General features: G+C 41.1%; 1 protein-coding gene across 2 annotated transcripts in view; it reads right to left on the minus strand.

The window, feature by feature from the left end:
- LOC109431308 (calpain-C) overlaps nucleotides 1-19,184 on the minus strand; it is a 94,633-nt gene extending 75,449 nt beyond the window's left edge. For both annotated transcript variants that reach the window (XM_029868404.2, XM_029868403.2), the window contains exon 1: nucleotides 17,867-19,184. The gene's annotated coding sequence lies outside the window, so the exon portion shown is untranslated. The remainder of the gene's footprint in view (nucleotides 1-17,866) is intronic.
- Nucleotides 19,185-19,490: the final 306 nt, after the last annotated feature.

A 19,490-nucleotide genomic window follows, 5' to 3' on the forward strand; every position in this document is an offset into this window, starting at 1 on the left:
CAGTTATTTTAACTATTTAATGAATGTAAACACTCAAAAGGGTCCACTATAGGCACATTCAGGAGGGCCACTAAAGGCTCCGTCGGCAGCGTGACAGATAACATGGGAATCAAATGGGGGGTCCACTATAGGCGCCGAGATATTTGTAAATAATCCTATAGTGGACCCCACCGGGGTCCATTATAGGCAACATCGATGCATATTTTCAAATGCGTATTTCACTGGCATAATTTATTATGGACTGGCATAATTTATTATGGACATGCAACTTGTTATAAAATTCCACTTTGGAACAATCCACCATCGTAACATAGTCAAAAAGCCGCACAAGTACATTTCGATGGCTTAGGGGGTCCACTACTAGCACCCAAACCCTACTTGGAAGATTACTCAGGAAACCTGCTAAAAACTTTCAAAGGCTTCAAATGTTACAGTACATAATTTCATTATCTCCGGGTATTCAACTTTTTCAGTCTGTTCCTTGATATGTACCAGACGTACCCTAATAAAAATCAAATTGAACAAAAAGCGATGAATACTAATGTATCTAGATTGAGTTTAAATAAGGGCGAAAGTAACATGAGAGAGTTCTCTTCATCGACTCTCTCTTCTTCAAATTAATGTGACAAGATGCCAGTATGGTTGCACTTTTTGGTCATAAATCGCTAGGTTGTGATGCAATCTAGCGTCTAAGTGTAAAAAAATTCGATTGAATTTGCATATTGTCACTTTAATTTGTAGAAGAGAGAGTCGATGAAGAGAACTCTCTCATGTTACTTTCGCCCTTATTTAAACTCAATCTAGGTATAATCCTCCTGCGCACGTTGCATATTACTACTGGCAAGCCATCAGGTCAGCTCAACAACCGAACAAACGAGTTTGGAACAAGCACACCTTCTCAGTCACAGATCTGTTCTTAAGAAATAAATTCATTGCGTGGGATTTCCCGTTCTACCTGTACCGACCTCCTACATTAGATTGGAGGCGTTTTTATTGCTCACTTGTGTCTGACATAGCTGAGTCGTGTCTGATTAAATTGGCTGGCTGCTCATAATTCAGAGCACTGCGCTGCTGCCGTACTTGACACTCGCCAAACTGTCAAATATGAATCTCCTTGGCAAAATGGGAAAAATGTTAAGATTGCCACATGTCTTACTTAATACTTCGATTCAACAATTGATCATTGTTTCCTAAAATAGCACTGCTAGCTTTGTCTAGCCTTGAACCAATAATTCAAGATTCAAGAGTCACAAAGCACGAGCGTAATTCCATTTCGATTGTAGCCAAATGGCTGCGCCTCATGCGTCAGTCTATACTAGCTAATGTCTTTGTCGGCCGATTCAGTGCGGAATGTATGTATACGCGAAAGGCGGCACACGCTCCACAGCAGACCAAGATCAGTTTACAGTTCTGTGCGCGTTTTGTGAAACAATTCAATGTCACCGTCCGTCGCATCACTTGGGTACCTCTTGCTTTCAAAGCACGCGGCGTAAGCAGGTGAGCGGACGACAAATCTTGCCACTTGACCGCCTTTCCAGACATCTTTTATTCATAGACGCAGCGCAGTGTACAACTTCTGCGTGGAAATAGTCGCTCGTTGCGTTGTGGTTATCGATTTCGACGATCATCATCGATGGAACTTGCGTTTTATATGGTTGACCTCGAATAATCACAGTGGGTACCAGTACAAAAATAGCAAAAGGTGGTTAAGCATCATGTGTAAAAGTGAAGAAAGCTTCCAATGCTAAGGTTGTCTGGTGATCTCAACCTTGAAATCTGACATCAATTTCCAGTTTTCACCATACGCGTTTGGAGTCGGTATATGTTTCAATCATTCATTTATTCAATTTAATTGTTTTCTCTCTGTGTCTATCAAGAAGCAGCAGATAGATTTTTACTAAGCTATAAAAATGAGAGTAATCCCTAACAATTTCCGGGCCCGTGGCGTAGTGGCTACACGCTCACTTCATAAGTGGATGGTCATGGGTTCGATCCCAGCCCCGGCACTCGCATTTTTTAGTCAGTTGTTTCCCCCCCCCGAGAGCTGCTGACATCTGACCCTCTTCTGAGCATATGCTCTAACGGATCCGGAAACTTGGATATCAGCTAACGTCAACTCATAATGGACTTCCAATCGGACTGGAAAAGGAACAAGAGCCACACATCGTTATCCTCGTGCTCGTCATTCTACCATGGACAGGGTAGAAAAGCGACAGCAGCACAAAGGCAACCAGCTCAATATAGTAGAATTAGAATAGAATACATTTAGGCGTTGTACAAAGTGAAAGTGCAGCTGCCAATCGAAATCTTCTCTTCTTGATGTTACCTCCCAACAGGGACAGAGACTGTTTTTCAGCACTCTGCGAAGGGTCCGCAAATCGTCCTCCACTTGATCGACCCACTTAGCTCGCTGCGCACCACGTCTTCTAGTACCGGTCGGATGACTCTCGAGAACCATTTTAGTCGAGTTGCTATCCGACATCCTGATGACGTGACCCGCTCACCTTAGCCTCCCGATTTTCGCGATGTGGACGATGGTTGGTTCTCTCAGCAGCTGATGGAGTTCGTGGTTCATTCGCCTTCTCCAAGTCCCGTATTCCATCTGCACTCCGCAGTAGATAGTACGCAGTACCGTTCGAAAACTCCAAGGGCGCGTTGGTCCTCTGCACGTAGGGTCCATGTTTCGTGCCCATAGAGGACGACCGGTCTAATCAGCGTTTTGTAGATAGTTAACTTCGTGTTACGGCGAACTTTATTCGACCGTAGAGTTCGGCGGAGTCCAAAGTAAGCACGATTTCCTGCCACAATGCGCCTCTGAATTTCTCTGCTGGTGTCGTTGTCGATTTCATCACTATCGATAGAAATTCGATTGTATCATATGCCGATTTAAAATCGATGAACAAGTGATGTGTGGGCACGTTGTGTTCGCGGCATTTCTGCAACACCTGACGGGTGTCGAACATCTAGTCCGTTGTAGCACGTTCACCCATGAATCCAGCTTGATATTGCCCCACGAACTCATACAATTTGAAAGACTATCTTGTAGGCACCCTCAACGTGGCCTTGCTGAATACCTGCGCGCATATTTTAATTGGTTTGAATTCAAACTCGATTTGACGATAATGCTGTCGCTTATGCATGATGAATACTGCATTACTACGTATTAAGTATTGAGAAGCTGAACATAAATCAGACTGTTTCTGTAATTATTAGAACTTCCTCAGTGCAGTTTTTACAAATTTCTTTCCAGCGTTGTCGTTTGCAAGTGTTACCAAAACTGTTCACGGACTTTGTATGTGAAAAGTCCCATTGATCATCACTATTCTACTGTATTTCATGGGAAGGCTCAAGTAACAGCCATTTTTTGAACACCTAAACGGGGACCAAGGCAACAGAGTGAACGACAACATCAGTGCAGCAGAAAACGAAAATTAAATGTTTAATTCTCACGCTGAGGCAAGTTGTTGAGTATGTTAATGATATGGTAATGATAGTGAGCAGCTGAACGCATCACATGAGAACTCCCAAGCAATCACCATTTTGAATGTCGCCTACAGAATGATATCACAAATGATCTTGAGTCGAATGTCACCTAAAAAGAATAAAAACATAGGAAGATATCAAGCCTGCTTCATCGACTGTCGGTCGATAAGTGAGCAAACCTTAACGGCATGGTAAATTATTCAAAAATGTCCTGTAATGACAGAGTAATGCGCAATTCAGCTGCCACTGAGATCATAAGCCGCTTCTCAGAAAATCTATGCCTACCTCCCCGTGGTACCGGCGGATGTCGCCTCAGCATACGCGCAGAATTTTGAGGCAGAGTTGCCAGATGAACTCGATGTGGCTCCTGGAGGACTGCTGCAGTACAGTAAAAGTAGTCATAGACGACGCAGCCAAGAACACCATCGGGTACGTGAAAAGAACACGAAATGAATTGTTCGACGAAGAGTACATTTGGAGAAGAACGCAGCGCGAGCGGTAATGCTGCAGCAAAGAACCCGGCAGAACGTGGAACGCTACAAACAAAAGCGGAAACAGTAGACCCGCCTCTTTCGGGAGAAAACGCGTCGCCTGAAAGAAGTGATTGATTGATTTAGCTATATTATAGAGACTTTCAGCCCTTGGCTGGTTCGTCTCTTCTGATAGAAGTACAGTGCAAAGAAATGAAACTGCATAGCCGTTACCAATAAACGCGGAAGTTCTACCAGAAACTGAACGCCTCACGCAACGTCTTCGTGTCGCGAGCCGAAATGTGCAGGGATTAGGACAGGATAATCTCGACGGACGGACGTGAGGTCATTGAAAGGAGGAAGCAGCACTTCGATGAACACCTGAATGGCATGGAAAACGTAGGCCCTGGAGATCACGGCAGCGGAGGAAATGACTACGCCAGTGCAACAGGGACGAAAATGATCCAATTCCCATGCTGGTAGAAATTAAAGATACCATTCTCCAACTCAAAACCAATAAATCAGCTGGTAAGGATGATATCGCAGATGAGCTCAACAATATGATCCAAGAAGGCTGTTGTCAGGATCTGGGAACCTCCTACCGGAGGAGGAGTGGAATAAAAAGGTTATCTATCTCATCCGCAGGAAACGCGACAACTTGGAATGTCAGAACATCAGAGTGAACACGATTTTGAATGCTGCCTACAAAGTGCTACCCAGACCATCTTCCGTCGTCTATCACTTAAAACGAATGAGTTCGTGGGAAGTTACCAAGTCAACTTCATTGACGAACGCTCGACAATGGGCCAGATCTTCGCCGTACGGCAAATCCTCCAGAAATGCCGTGAATACCAGATCCCAAGGCATTACCTGTTCATCGCCTTCAAGGCGGCATACGACAGTATCGACCACTCAGAATGAAAAATCATGGACAAAACAGATTTCCTGCACAGATAAAAATAATTAGATTTACACGTCATGTAAACTTCATTTCAGTCATATAAACTTAATGTTATGATGGATTACCAATGTTTCGTCCAGCGCACAGTGGGAAAAAATAGGTATAAAACGCGAATAAATTCAATATCTCTGTTCGGAGTGGATGGATTCGAATAAATTTTTGACACAAACTGTAAAAATAGTTTACAGTTTGTGTCAAAAATTCATTCAAATCCATTCACTCCGAGCAGAGATATTGAATTTATTCGCGTTTTATACCTATTTTTTTCCCATTGTGCAGCGGTTGATAGGCCCCACGTTGTGTCTTCTTTCCCCCGGGGACAAGACGAAGGAAGAACTACTTTCGGCTACGCTTACTTTACGTTTTATTTGGCAGTGCTCCTGCTCTGTGGTGTTATATTGCTTACAACTAATTACATAGAGGATGAGCTCGACCACAACAAACTTGATGTGTTACGTCACTCAACTACCACGCGAGGTGGAATCATATCGCCAGGTCGATTCAATCTACATTGATTTTGCGAAGGCTTTCGACACGGTGCCTCATTTTACAATCGTAGAAAAGATGACCCACCTTGGATTTCTACACTGGGTGACAAAATGGCTGTATTCTTATCTCTCGGACCGTTCAGCATGTGTTTCAGTTAACTCGGCGCGGTCCTGCAACTTCGACATCTCCTCTGGAGTACCTCAAGGCAGTGTTTTAGGACCCTTGTTATTCATCATTTTTGTGAACGACCTATACCAGCTGCTTGCATGCGGTAAGCTGTCCTTCGCTGACGATTTGAAATTGTATCGTGCCATCGCTTCATCGTTAGACTGCGTGGCATTGCAAGAAGATTTGAACACACTATTTGTGTGGTGCGGTGACAACGGGATGCTCATCAATGGAAGCAAATGCAAGGTTATATCTTTCACTCGCCGCAACACTTCGGTCATCAATCAGTACTTCATCGGATCGACTCCAGTAGCGCGTGTTCAGTCTATTAACGATCTCGGAGTTTTAATCGACTCGAAAGTCCGGTTCAACGAGCACATTTCTACAGTTATTGGCAAAGCGTGGTCAGCGTTAGGTTTTATTCACCGGCATGCTTCGGATTTCACTGACGTCTACGCATTGAAAACACTGTTCTGCGCACTAGTTCGGAGCATTTTAGAGTATGCTGCCCCAGTTTAGACACCGTTCCATTTAACGCAAACATTAAGGATTGAGCGTCTACAACGTAGATTCTTGCGATTTGCGTTGCGGCAGCTTCCATGGTCGGATCCAACTAACCTTCCAAGTTATCCAGACCGTTGCCAGCTCAGCAATTTAGAATCTTTGGCGGCGAGGAGAGTTAAACTTCAACGATTGTTCGTCTTTGATCTCCTCAATGGTAACATCAATTGCCCTACACTTCTTGGTGAAATTCCCTTAAATGTTCCACCGCGACGATAGAACCAACTATGGTCAAAATAGTCCTTTTTGTGCGTGTTTGAAAGCTTTTAATGTAGTTTGTGCAGATTTCGATTTTAATATATCTAAATTAGAGTTTAAGAATAGAATAAGGAACCTAGTTTAATCAAACAATATGTGCGTCCATGACGAAGACAGTGAACAAATAAATAATATCATGTAAATTTGTGTTATATGTCATGTAGATACTCAGAGTCATGCTGAATAGAATAAGGAACCTAGTTTAATCAAACAATATGTGCGTCCATGACGAAGACAGTGAACAAATAAATAATATCATGTAAATTTGTGTTATATGTCATGTAGATACTCAGAGTCATGCTGAATTACATGACATATAATGGAAGTTTACATGATATTTTATGACTTTTATATGATATGTCATGTAAACTTCTGTGATATCCCACGCTCCAATTATGTGCATCATATGTCACAGAACTTTACATTCTTTTTTCGATCTGTGTGGGAAGCTGACCAGGCTGATCAAAGCAACGATGGGCGGTGTGCAAAACTGCCCAAGGGTTTCGGGTGAACTAGGGGTATTCAGATATTTTGGACAGACCGTTACGCGTATATATTCTGAACATTTACGGCAGAATCAAATGGAAGTGTCCAAAATATATACGCGTAACGGTCTGTCAAAAATTACCTGAATCACCCTATTAAGTTTATTTGAATCTCGTTGGGGACTGTGACAAGGTAACGGACTCTGATTATTGCTAGGTAAACAGGTATAATATGCCCCCCTTAAGCAGAAATGGCAATATATATAAAACTGGCATCTCATTCCATCTATTGTCCACTGCAAATCGTTGTTCCTAAAGTCAGTGAAGTGTTGCATGAGAACTTTGCCTTTGGAGGGGCGGCTATGGAAGCATTGAAACGTTTTTCGAAAACGTTCCAACATTTACCTTATCAAAACAAACGGAGCAATACGCCCCATCAAAAAAAAAAAAACGTCCAGCCCCATGACAAAACTGTCCCAGGTGATAATTCCACCTCATGCTTATCCTAGGAGGGTCTTTCAACTAGTGTTTAGCCGTTATGTGGCCGGCAAACTTTTTGCTTTTTTCTACACCGTGTATTTTAAATGGGTGCTGGGTACCCGGGTACCCTGCCGGCCACATAAGGGTTAACTGCATAAAAGTTGCAAAATAGCACAAGCGAACAAAACTAGCTTCGTTTACAATGAAGTCAGCTTACAAGAGGTAATATATTACGCCAAAAGACTCGATTTCAGACTTTTTGATATTTTTATTGCTTTTCTGTGCCAAACAACTAACGGACCAGCTTAATGGCAATTATTCTTCAATATTTAGGATTTCCAATCGATCACGCATGCGAAAAGCGCTTGAATCGCTAGAAAATGAAGTGGGGCGTTTTGCCCCGGTGGGGCGTATTATACCCTTTCACCCTATGTATTCATCAAGTCACAATCTATATAATTTAAAATCATCTCAACGAACTGTACCTACCTATTATGTATGCAATTATGAAAAAAAAAAAACACAGCTCAGGAGACGACACGACCCTTGTAATCGGACATCTTTGCTTGTATGCTAGACGAGTGCTTTACCAACTATGCTACCGAGACATTTAAGGTATTTTTCACTAACCCGTGCGTAGAAATCCACTTATAGGGGCCATGCACAAGTTACGTCACGCTTTTAGGGGAAGGAAGGGTTTTGCATAACGTGACGACCCATACAAAAAAATTAGGGGCTCATACAAAAAGTGTGACATGGGGTGAAAGGGGGTTTGTTGAAAAATGTCGATTTTTGCGTGAAATAATTTGTGTATCACCCCATATCTTATGAATGAAATGACGTGCGGAAAAGGTGTTATTTTACTGCACTTCGATGGAAAAATATCATTGCTGTTATTTTTTTTATTTGTTTATTTTTACGCTCTGAAGAGGGTTATTGGAACTGTCGTTCAAGAATTCCTCCAGTGATGCTTCAAGAAATTTCTCCATGAATTATTCTGGGATTTTTTCGGAGGTTTTGGCTGTTATTACGGATCACCTGATAAAATCAGGTGTCATCACTGTAATACTAACCGACGGCTTTTGCAAGTAACACGAGATAGTGCCGAAAATGCAAACCATTCGAGAAATTGACAACACGTGGAGTGGTAATGAAATTTTCTTTCCACATTAGGTAGGTAGGTGATGTGAATCGTCGGCGATTGAATACATGGCCACGGATGTAAAGCAGCGCCAGCGTTGAGCTGGGATTCGTTCGAATCATGATTACGGGTTGTTGAGCAATCCGGTGCAGGCGGAGTTGTACACAGGTTTTCCAGTTAGAATTGGTATCTGTGGAAAAACATTGGCACCTGGCGCATAGGCATAAGGGAACACATGAGGGCATTTGTCTGCTACTCCCTTGCCGATGAATACTCGTAGATTGTGGAATAGAGATGTTCAAATTTGGTTGAGTCAATATTTAAAAAAAAATTGAAAATAACTCAATATTGTACTACCGTGTGTACTGTGTCCCATATTAATAGGGATTGCTGCACACGGCAGTGTAGAAAACTGGACGTTTTATCTTTTTCGTTTTATAATATTGAATGAATTAAAAAACTAATACTAAAACAGGCCCAAAGAACAACTCAAGTGTTAATCTTTACGACATTACATTCTTCACTTCGGGCACCTCTAAACCTCAGCGCGACTTCAAATTCAACCCTTCTTATATGCGCGCGGCTCCGTTTAATCCACTTTATTTCATTATTGAAACGTAGCGATATGAAGTCTCAAGCAGCAAACCAGCACCCAGTTCCAGCTCAGTCTTTAATCGGAACGAGGGGAACGAAACGACCGAGAAGAAGGCAGACATACACCTCGGTAACTGTACTTATCGTGTATTGCTAGCTGTTGTTGTTGTTGTTGCCGCTGTTTTGCGGTTGTTCTGAGAAATTCTTAGCTGAACCGCCAAACGCTGCTGGCTGACTGGCAGTGCTGTTTGGAGGACGATGAAGGTGGGTGACCAAACCAAGAAACTATGCGGTGCTGGTGCTGCTGTTAATATTATGGGTTGGCATGTGCATTAACAAAATTATCGCATTTTCCGGAAGCTAGGAATAGAAATGATAAAGAGATAAATAGTTTGTTTTGTTCATTGCAACAATGTTTGCCTGATCTTGGAATGCCTATGATAATAGTTTATAGCTAAGATATAGTTTGCCCGGTGTTTCCGCGTTTATTGGTGATTTTCATAGTTCAAATTTCAGGTATCTGTAATATGTGGATAAGATTGAAAGCCTTTTATCTCAATAATTGGAAACAATGTGGAACTTGACACTTTAAAGACTGAGTAACGCGTTAGGCCCCATTGAGGTCGTTAGCCTTTTCTAAGCAATTCCTATCCCTACCTCCTCGTAGCCGGGGTACGAGCAACCTTAGGGATGATCGAGCAACCAACCCCGGTGGTAACTTTGGTCGTATGCTGGCAGACTCATCACATACAAAAAATGAACTAATTTGGTTAGAAGACAGCCTAGAAAACGCGGTGGGCGTAAAGAGTTTGGCAGCGTCTAATAGGAGACCCGTTTATTACTATGTTCTGAATCGAAAAGTTTTACGACTGTTTGCCCGCAATTACAGTCTCATACTATGCATTAGTAAACGTTACTATGACAGTATTTCTCAAAAGAGAAGCATATATTTGAAAAAAAGGAAAAATCTCTGATAATAATGTTAGCAACTGTAAGGACAACAATCTGACTTGAACAACATGACTTGAATGAACAGCTCATGTTTAAAGCAGGAAAAATAAACTAGGGCCCATATACTCGATGCGATAAGCGCACGGGTAATCAGCAAGACCATGCTGAGGGTGACGCTTTAAATTCGTGATCGAGCCAAAAACACTTCATTATGGAAATGACATTGACTACTTTGCTACCGTATGCAGCATAGTTGTCCCATGTTAAAAGGGATTCCTATAGAACATGGGGGCAACTATGCTGCACACGGCAGTTTGGGCATTTAATATCGTCGTGTCTGTTATACGATATACCAAGCTTAGAAGCAGACTTCATCTTAGTTGGGCCGTAACGCCAAGAAAAACAAGAATTGAAATAAGTGCGTTTTGTTGTTTTCAACCTTATGTAATTGTCTTTTGTTACAGTTTCTTAACTTCAGCCTTTCGTATTCAGTCTGTTGCACGTTCAGCCTTTTGAGATGCAGCCTTATGTTACCATCCCGATGGCAGCCCGATCATGGTGGATAGCCAACAACCTACTGTCTCGAATCTGATCAAGCCGTTCAATAAACCAACAGAGAAAGATCACAAACTGATTTTACGGCAGCGATTTTCAACATGACAAATCGGACACGATTCGGAACATCAAATGTTTTAACGCTGACTCAGCAAGGCAACTTCGTACACTCGCCCGAGATCCAACTCATAAAGCTTGAAATCTTAGGACTAAGTAAAGTCCGTAGGCTTAACTTTTAAGAAAACAATCTACTATCGGGACAAGTATTGTTGAACTCCGGTATTCGCGGCGACAATGCAAAGGCGGCGCTTATTAAGATAATGCCAACTAGTGACAGAATCATCACTATCTGATTCAGAACACGGGTTCACAACCTCACGATAATCCAAAGTTATGCACTGATACTGTTGAGGAGTGAATGGAATGCTTTCATGCATAAACGACTTCAAAGTGAAGATTAGCTCCGACAACATGGGCTATGAGTGTGTCTTCTTCAACTTCAACTTCAACAACCGACCAAGAATCGATCCCGTAGCTCTCAGCGAAATGAGCGAAACCGGAAAACTGTTTACAGCCAACCACGACCTGATTATCAGGGATTTGCCAGAAGATTAAGAAGCACAGAGAAGCAAAGGCCGCGATAAAGCGGGAAAGTATGCTCAGAACAGCCAAGTACAAGTCCAGACAAAGGCAAAGTATTCCGCCGAAGAAAAGGAAAGAGAGCGTGGGTGGACTTCCTGGCTAACGAATGGAAGCTATTTGCTATATCCGCCTTCTCCACGATATCTCACGACACTTGAGTCACCGACCCAATCAACCGGCTAAAACGTTATTTAAGCACTTTGAACAATTATTTCAAGTTTTGACGTCTGGCCAACCATCAATAACTCGGCATGATCCGCCCAGGGAGCGCCACATCACTCCCCAAGCAACACACATGGTTACAAAACAGTGGGTTGCTCAGAAGCAGGGATTGTATTCACAGTTGCGCAATATCAGTCTTGTCAGGTGACTACTGATATTGCACCATCGTCACTATCACTCCAGACCGTTCAATATCAAAAGGGACCATTCATAAACCACGTATACTTTTTGGAGGAGGGGTGGGGGGTCTGGCCAAAGTCTACGCTCCATACAAATTTCAAATTTTTTGTATGGACGAAAGTCTACGAGGGGTGAGGGAGGGGGGGGGTCTGAGATGGTCAAAAGTTGGTTTACGTGGTTTATGAACAGCCCCAAACGACAATGACAGGCAATGACTCGATATTGACCCGCACTCTAGATCACAATAATTGCAACTGATGTGATATTTTAGTGGTTTTCGCCAAAACTTAAACTTTTTTTATGACCAACATGTAAAACTTTTTATTTTGTACCACATATCAAAATATCCTATTGATAAATCTTCATTTGGAATTTTAAACGAATTTCAAAGATGGCCTGTCAGTAATATCCACACACCATCACAATCAGTCCAGTTCTGATCAAACAAGGAAAGTGACGGTGACTCAACAGAGCGCACGCTGACTTGGATCGCAGTCGGCCTATCAAAATCAGCGATTTGCTTACCACTGACAGTGATATAGTAATATACAAATTTTTAATCTTCCATACAGATTTCGTTTTATATGCAATACAGATTTTTGAGCTAGACGGGCCATTTTGTTTTTGTATGGGGTACAGATTTTTCTCCCAAATTTAGTGTAGGATACAGAATTTTGAAAAAAGTGATACTGATTTTTCAACAAATCATCTGGCATCCATGGGAGTTTTTCGGCTTTCAGTCACAGAAAAAGCATTGATACTTCTATATCATTGCCAACGTTTCGATCCTTGGGTTGGGATCTTCCTCAGGGCTCGATCTTAATCAACTTGTGATAATCGTATTTTGCACACGATTCTTTGTCGGATTCTAAAAGACACTGCACTTTTCTCGTTCATCACCAGCACCATAGTGGGATGTTGGGTGTGTGGTACGAAAGGGAGACACTCGAGACAAGAAATCAGCGGAACACAACACTGCGGCTGTTATCAATCGCCGTTCGGGCTGGCATCCCTCCTCAGAAGTCACTGTGACATACTGCGCAACTCTTTCATGCGCTGCCGTAACTGTTTTGTAACCATGTGTGTTACTTGAGTCACGTCAACCCTAACTGCAGGAGATTGAAACATTGGTCCGAATCATAAAGTCAATCAAAGCCATATGCGCATCGTGACTTCTCCGGCCGACTGGTTCCACAAGTTCCAAGCAGAAGCAGAATTATGAACATGTCCATCTGTGTTTTATATTATACTAAGCATATGTTTTGGAACTTTTTTCGAACCTCGAATGATTTTTGAAACGGTTCAATAGTGTTTTGCATGCATTTATTTTGAAAAATTGTAGCTCGAAATGTGAAAATGATGTGGAAAAACTGCCTGAGAACATATTCTAGTGGATTAATTAGGTTTTACAAAAAGCATATTACACTGATCAACAAAATGTTTTTCTATGAAGGAAAATCCAAAATAAATCTAAAAATTTTAAATATCGTAAATATGTACCTTTATTTATTTTTGTATTTTTTTTGCGCAAACTTGATGTTAAAACAAACGTTTTAACGTAATGTCTGGTTTATGTGGTGCAAGTGACTTTATTCAAGTCTACTGAAAATGACCAATACAATGCGAATTGCATTTGTTAACACCACCATTCATCTTAGTTGAGCAAGTCACTTAACTTGAACGAAAACATGCTGAACTTTTTCATTCAAGTCAAACAAAATCTTCTCACTTGCTCCGGCTAAACCCACGATTCATGTGAGTTGAATTCAAATCATCTGTCAAATGAGATAAATTCAGTTCAGCTTGTTTACGAGCCTCCCGAATTGAACAACGTAAAACTTGCTTCAACTGAGATACATTCAAGAGCATTCAAGTGATTCGTCCAGTCTAAACACATCGTTCAATTGGATTGAATATTTTTAAATAGTGCTCAAGTGAGATGCTCGTTTCAATTGAACAATCTAAACCGGGCATAAGGGTGGTGATGGAGAAAACATTTATGAAAAATTTCATAAATAATGAAAAAGGGGTGCATAATCATAACATTGGTTATTCAAAAAAAATTGTATGGGTTTGATAAGAAATTATAATTCTTAGGTACTTAAGGGCGAACGGGACGATTGAGAAAATTATTGCCATTGCTCTGTCGCTACTAAGATGGTAATCTCAGATTCTACTTCTTATTTTGGAACAAAACTTATCACTGTGTATGCTCACTTGCAGTGCATATGCTGATTGTTTTTCAGTCTCTTCAGTGCAATAGAAATCGAGATTACCATCTTCAAAATCGCGAGGCAAAGAGGGGAAAGAGAGGGAAGATAGGAAAAATAACACGGCGTCCATCACCTTAAGAGAGTTCGACTGATGTGATCTAGCTTCTTTATCGGTGCTGCAGTCTTGGGGAATCAAAACAACTGTTTTAGATTTGGACAAATCTAAAACAGTCGTTTTGATTCCCTATAAGACTGCAGCGCCGATAAAGTAGCTATAATTCTTAGGTTAGTTGCAGTGTACGCAGAATAGGGCACCGCAAGCGAAAAATAGGCAACAAAGAAGGCATGGCAACAACGTTTTGTTTTTTCGTTAGCAGATAATGACAAAATCGCTTCCGAGTTTGTTCACAACAAAAACGGTAGGAATATTTGTCTCGTTCTATTCACATCGTGATTTTCGCATTGTTCTGCTACTGAAACTCGATTCTGAGGTTTGCAAGAGTCTTAATTCGTCCAAATGCTTATGCATTCGATGATGTGGGTTGGAAATTTCAGCAGAAAAACCGGAATATCGGCACACGCACGGCAAGCGATGTTTGTTTTATTGCTCTCATCGCCAGACAAGCGTTTGTTGCGGAGCGGCTTTGTTACCGACATGTACCGCTTAGGACAAAGCGTTTGTATTTCGGTGTGATCCGTTTTTCGTACCCTGGTTAGTTGTAAATTAAATTGCCTTTTTTGGCATCAAATTGTAAGTTCCGAACAGAACTTTCTGGCTGCTTAAAAGGTTAACGATTAGCCTTGCTGGAACTTCGCACATAAGTTTAAAGCTGCTTAAGATGCTACTCGGAACTTTCAAGTTTAAAAAAAGACATTCGACAACGGACAACACATATTACACCCAGTGGCCCAGTGGAGAATTTTCCGTTTGACGAAAAGTTTTCCCCGACTGGAGCGGGAATCGAACCCACACTCCGAGGCTTACGAGACACCTAAACGACTGACGCCGCTAACCAATCGGCCACGAAGCCCACCGTTCATGGAAGTTCAGTTCAGTAGCATTGTGTTTCAATGAAGATAACATTAATGTCATTTTTGCAAAAAAAACTGCTTGAGCATATGTACATGAATTAAAGACAAATTTGAATTTATCAAATCAATGAAAATTAAGCTTAAACAAACAAAATATATGCCATTCACCGGATTCGAAACGATAGTCGCTGTGTGAGAGCCCTACGCTCTACAACACTACTACAGTTTTGATTGAGTGCCCAACCGGTAAAGCTTATAAAGTACTATTTTTTCTGGACTTTTGGCTATAAATTATCCAAGTTAATCACCTGGGTAGTAGAAACAAAACCTAATTCAAACAAGGAATCATTCGCACGGTTTACAATTCATTATTTCTTCACAATAATGACATTCCACCTGCTGTAAATGATTGAAATACGTAGGAAATAAGCTGAAGTTGTAAGCCAACTGATAATATGTAAAATTTTTGTCTGTTTTACAGGCCTAACGTACTCATTTGCTTAGGGTGGCCATTATGCCCCTAATCCCCCTATAGATATTCTGACTTTCTCAGTCTAGGAAATCCAAACAATTAAATTTGCCTTGCCCGACGTTTCGGCCTGATTATTTGGCCTTTTTCTAGGGTAAGCTGTGAATCGTTTTTTTTTGTTTTTATCATTAGTGCCACAGTTTGTTTGGAGCTTCTTGTGTCTCTTTCATATAGTTTTGAGGCAAATTGTTATAATATTTTAGAAGGAACATAGACACTTCTTCACATTTATTATTTCACTTCACAGCCAGAATCTCTATAGCATACCAGTTCCAGTCGAAAACCTAAGAGGTGTTTACTATCAATTATCAATTGCATCTACTGGGTACAGTCCATTTCAAAATTAGACAAACAAAATCAAGCCATGTATCGACAAAACATCGACATGACAGTTACAATTAGACAAAACATTACACCGGAAACTAAAGATTTATTATCTCTGAAGAAAACACAAACCCCGTATCGAAGCCACGCAGTCGATCCGCCAAGATTAAATGTAATGGTTTAGGAGCTTTTAAATTTACTTCCAAATCTAAGCTGGTATCAAACAAAGTGTGTTGCTTGCTCACCAGGCTTGCTGAACTCATCAAAATCAATTTTCTTTCAGTATTTTTTTTTACAGTGATCCAGCTTGAGAGCACTACAGTTTGGAAGTCTGAAAGTCATGCAATAACTCCTTCGAAAAGGTTCCGCTAAAATATTCAAAATGTTCCGCTAAAAATATTCAAAATGTGTGTATTTGTACACCAATTGTATATGGTATTCCTATGTAGGTGCGTCTATCGTCTCGGCACGAATTCATTATTATCACAGTGGAAATTCGCATACGACTTCGCAGCGGCTAGCGTACACACACAAGTTCAGTTGAGTTTATGACAGGGGCGTTGGATTCGAACCCTCTAAGCAGAATACCCTCTTCGAATGAATGTAATCAGTTTTGTACCTTTTAATTCCGCCCTAATTGCTTATCCTTTAACAGATACGTGTATTTCGACTAGGCTCAGTGTACCAGTTATGAATATAGTACCTCAAATTCGCCATAGTTGATTTTCAACCTTAAATGATGCAAATCAACAAGAAAAATTATGTGACCGAAAGATCACGTTCATAAAAGATGATAGCACTCATTCAAACTTCAAATTTTGCTCAAATTATAATAGAAATAATTCATTTTCCTTAAAATTTCGGCTTCCTTGCACCCTATTTCGCCATAGTGTATCAGTTATGGCAAATCCCATAAGGAATGCATGTAAATAGTGCGAAGTGGAACCGAAATTAAAAAAAATATTTCCATAACTGGTACAGGTTTCCTATCATTGGCACACGCCGTTATAAATAGTAAAAGTGGGCTGGGCTCAGATTTTATATTTTTTTACTATTAGGTATGAAAACAAATCTATTATTTGACATATCAACGACATTGATCGGACTTCTTCTTATTTTTGTAGAAGCAGTTTTCCTTAAATAGTGCGATAACTGGTACAGGCACCCTACCACTTGTAATCTTCCTCAGTGTTAGTTATCCACTTATTTTGGTATTTCCAGGATGCTTTCCAATACTGGCTGTGCAAGCGCTAGAATAGAGAATAGAATAACATAGAAAATTCCGTTTTGAATTCTAATTTCTCTAAAAAGTACGCCAAAAAATCTTCTGGATTTCTCTGGATTTTGTGATAAACGATCGGGATGGCCTACATCTTATATACAGTATGGTACCAGTCAAAAGTTTGGTCAAACATGGCAACACCGTCACGATCGACCAACTGATCAAACCAACCAAATGATCAAACAATATGGCATGAATTTCCCAAATGGAGGAGAACGTGCCTCTGTACCCGACCCACCGACAGCACAAGTCTGAGCGGGTCGTGTGGTCAGGTTTGACCAATTTTTGACTGGTGTGTATGTACCCTTATTAATTCTCTACATGCGAAGTTGGCGAGAGCTCAATGTCTCTCTCTCTCATATGTGGAAAGGGTTGTCCACCTCGAATCTTTTTTGGATTCCAAAAGTTATACTCGAAAAGTGTCATTACCCCCATTACCCGGACATTCCTCCACAAACTTTAATAGCTCTCTATGACCTCGTCGCAGTAGAGGAACTCTCTTTGCGAGTAGCGCTTGTGCATAAGTCTCAAGATTTGGGAAACACATTTTTTGTACTTATTGTCCCTTTGCGACAAGAAAGTTAGATCAATTAGAGATTAAATCTTAGACCTTGCATCTAGCCTTCAGTTATTTGTAGTTATGATAAGGATGAAGAATTTAATTATTTTTGCTGGAATGAAATTCTTTAGACATGTGTTCTAATCGTTATCACTAATTGTAAATTAATGTTGATTTTAACATTTATAATTAGAAGTGGTCTTCTATTTGTTAATTTCCCTATCATCAACAACATCTATTGTAAAATCCCGTGTATCTTGCAAAAATGTTTTATTCGAACTACTTACCAATAAAATTAATCTCCAAAATAAGCTGTTGAAGTCCAATTCTGAGAAAAGTCAACTATCGAAAAATTCACCACGCCGGGAGTCAAATTCCGAATGCTTTCAAACACAAACCCCAATCACCGTTGCTCGGATGCACTTTATTCGCTTCTCAAGGCGCGCGCAAACAGGTTTCTCGTCACTCTCTCCAATTCCGCTCAAGTCGTCGTCGTATTCGTCGTTCGTTGTCAACTTCGCAATGAAGGCAACCCCAGCCAGATACAACACCACCGAGTTATCAAATCTTCCAAGTTTGAACACAACGGAGACGATACAACACACTCTGCAGCTTCTCCAACTTGGAAACCGATTTATTTTTCTTCTTTCGTCACCGCACCGAAGGCTTTCTGTTTCATTAAAAATTCAATGTTATGAAGAAATATATATGTAGGCAGAGCTTGGTAAGTTGTTCACATCACATTCACCGCGGTAGGTTTTTTCTTCTTCGTTTTGCACGCTTCTTGGTTGCTTCGAATCAAACGAGGCACCCAGTGGGAAGATAATTGTGGGAGGGAAATTTCACTTTGCGAGTGTTACACTAATTTTCACGCACACAGCAGGTTCGAAGTCTTGGGAGCGTTAATCGTGGTTGCAGGAATTTTCCTCACGTTTCTTCACTGTCGAAATGTGGAAGTCGCTGGCATAAGTGTCGTCAATTCCGCGACCTGACAGGTGATGATCTCATCCGTGCTCTCACCTCAATCGCCAACCGCCCAAGTACCCGCTCGAAAGTGTTGTAGAGACAATGGTTCCTTTTTTATGGTATCGTAACGGCTTATGCATAAATTTTCACCCAATTGGTCATGCCTTCGATTCCGCGCACTAATCACTTCGCCTTTTTTATGACAAGGTTCGTCACTTCGCTCTCTGGAATCTTTCGTATGCAGGCACGGCACATTCATATACCGTTGCGGTGCACTTGATTGGATGTGGCTTGCGCTGCGTGTCAGACACTGTTTCGTGGAAAGTTTGCAACCGATTTCACTGATTCCTTCACTTGTTTCGAAAACACTGAATTCCCTTTCAAATATCGCCAACACCAAAAACAAAAAAATCCCGATATCGTCACTGATTTACAAATTGATCTCGAGGACGTAAAAGCCCTTGCAATAGGAAGAAGCAGAAGAAGGTCGAGAGGTGCGCCGTCGTACACCTGAAAAAGACCACCGCGAGAAAAGACCGCAAGAAATTAGTCTACGTCCGACGAGCGTTCCCAGCAAACTGGTGGTTGCGCAAAACCGTAGAGCAGCGAAAACCAACGGAAAGCTGCTCCAATCCAACCAATGTAATGTACCAATGCTGGCAAGGCAATCAAAGAGCGGGGAACCTCGACGACGACGATACCGACCAACAGCGGCGTAGTTCGGGGGTGATAGAGGTGGCTTGAACTTTTTAGATTTTTTTTCCTCAATTAGATAAAATGATCGGGACAATTAAAATTTTCATTGAAAAAATGGTCAACTAGATGTAACTTAACGAAAAGTGCATCAAATCTCAATTTTTACTGTGAGTTGATCAACTTTTTGTCTATCAGTGTTCCAAATTTGGAATAGGTCAGGATATTCTACATAAAGTTAGAAAATTTGTA

This window comes from Aedes albopictus, chromosome 3 (assembly GCF_035046485.1).
Source record: "Aedes albopictus strain Foshan chromosome 3, AalbF5, whole genome shotgun sequence".
NCBI lineage: Eukaryota > Metazoa > Arthropoda > Insecta > Diptera > Culicidae > Aedes > Aedes albopictus.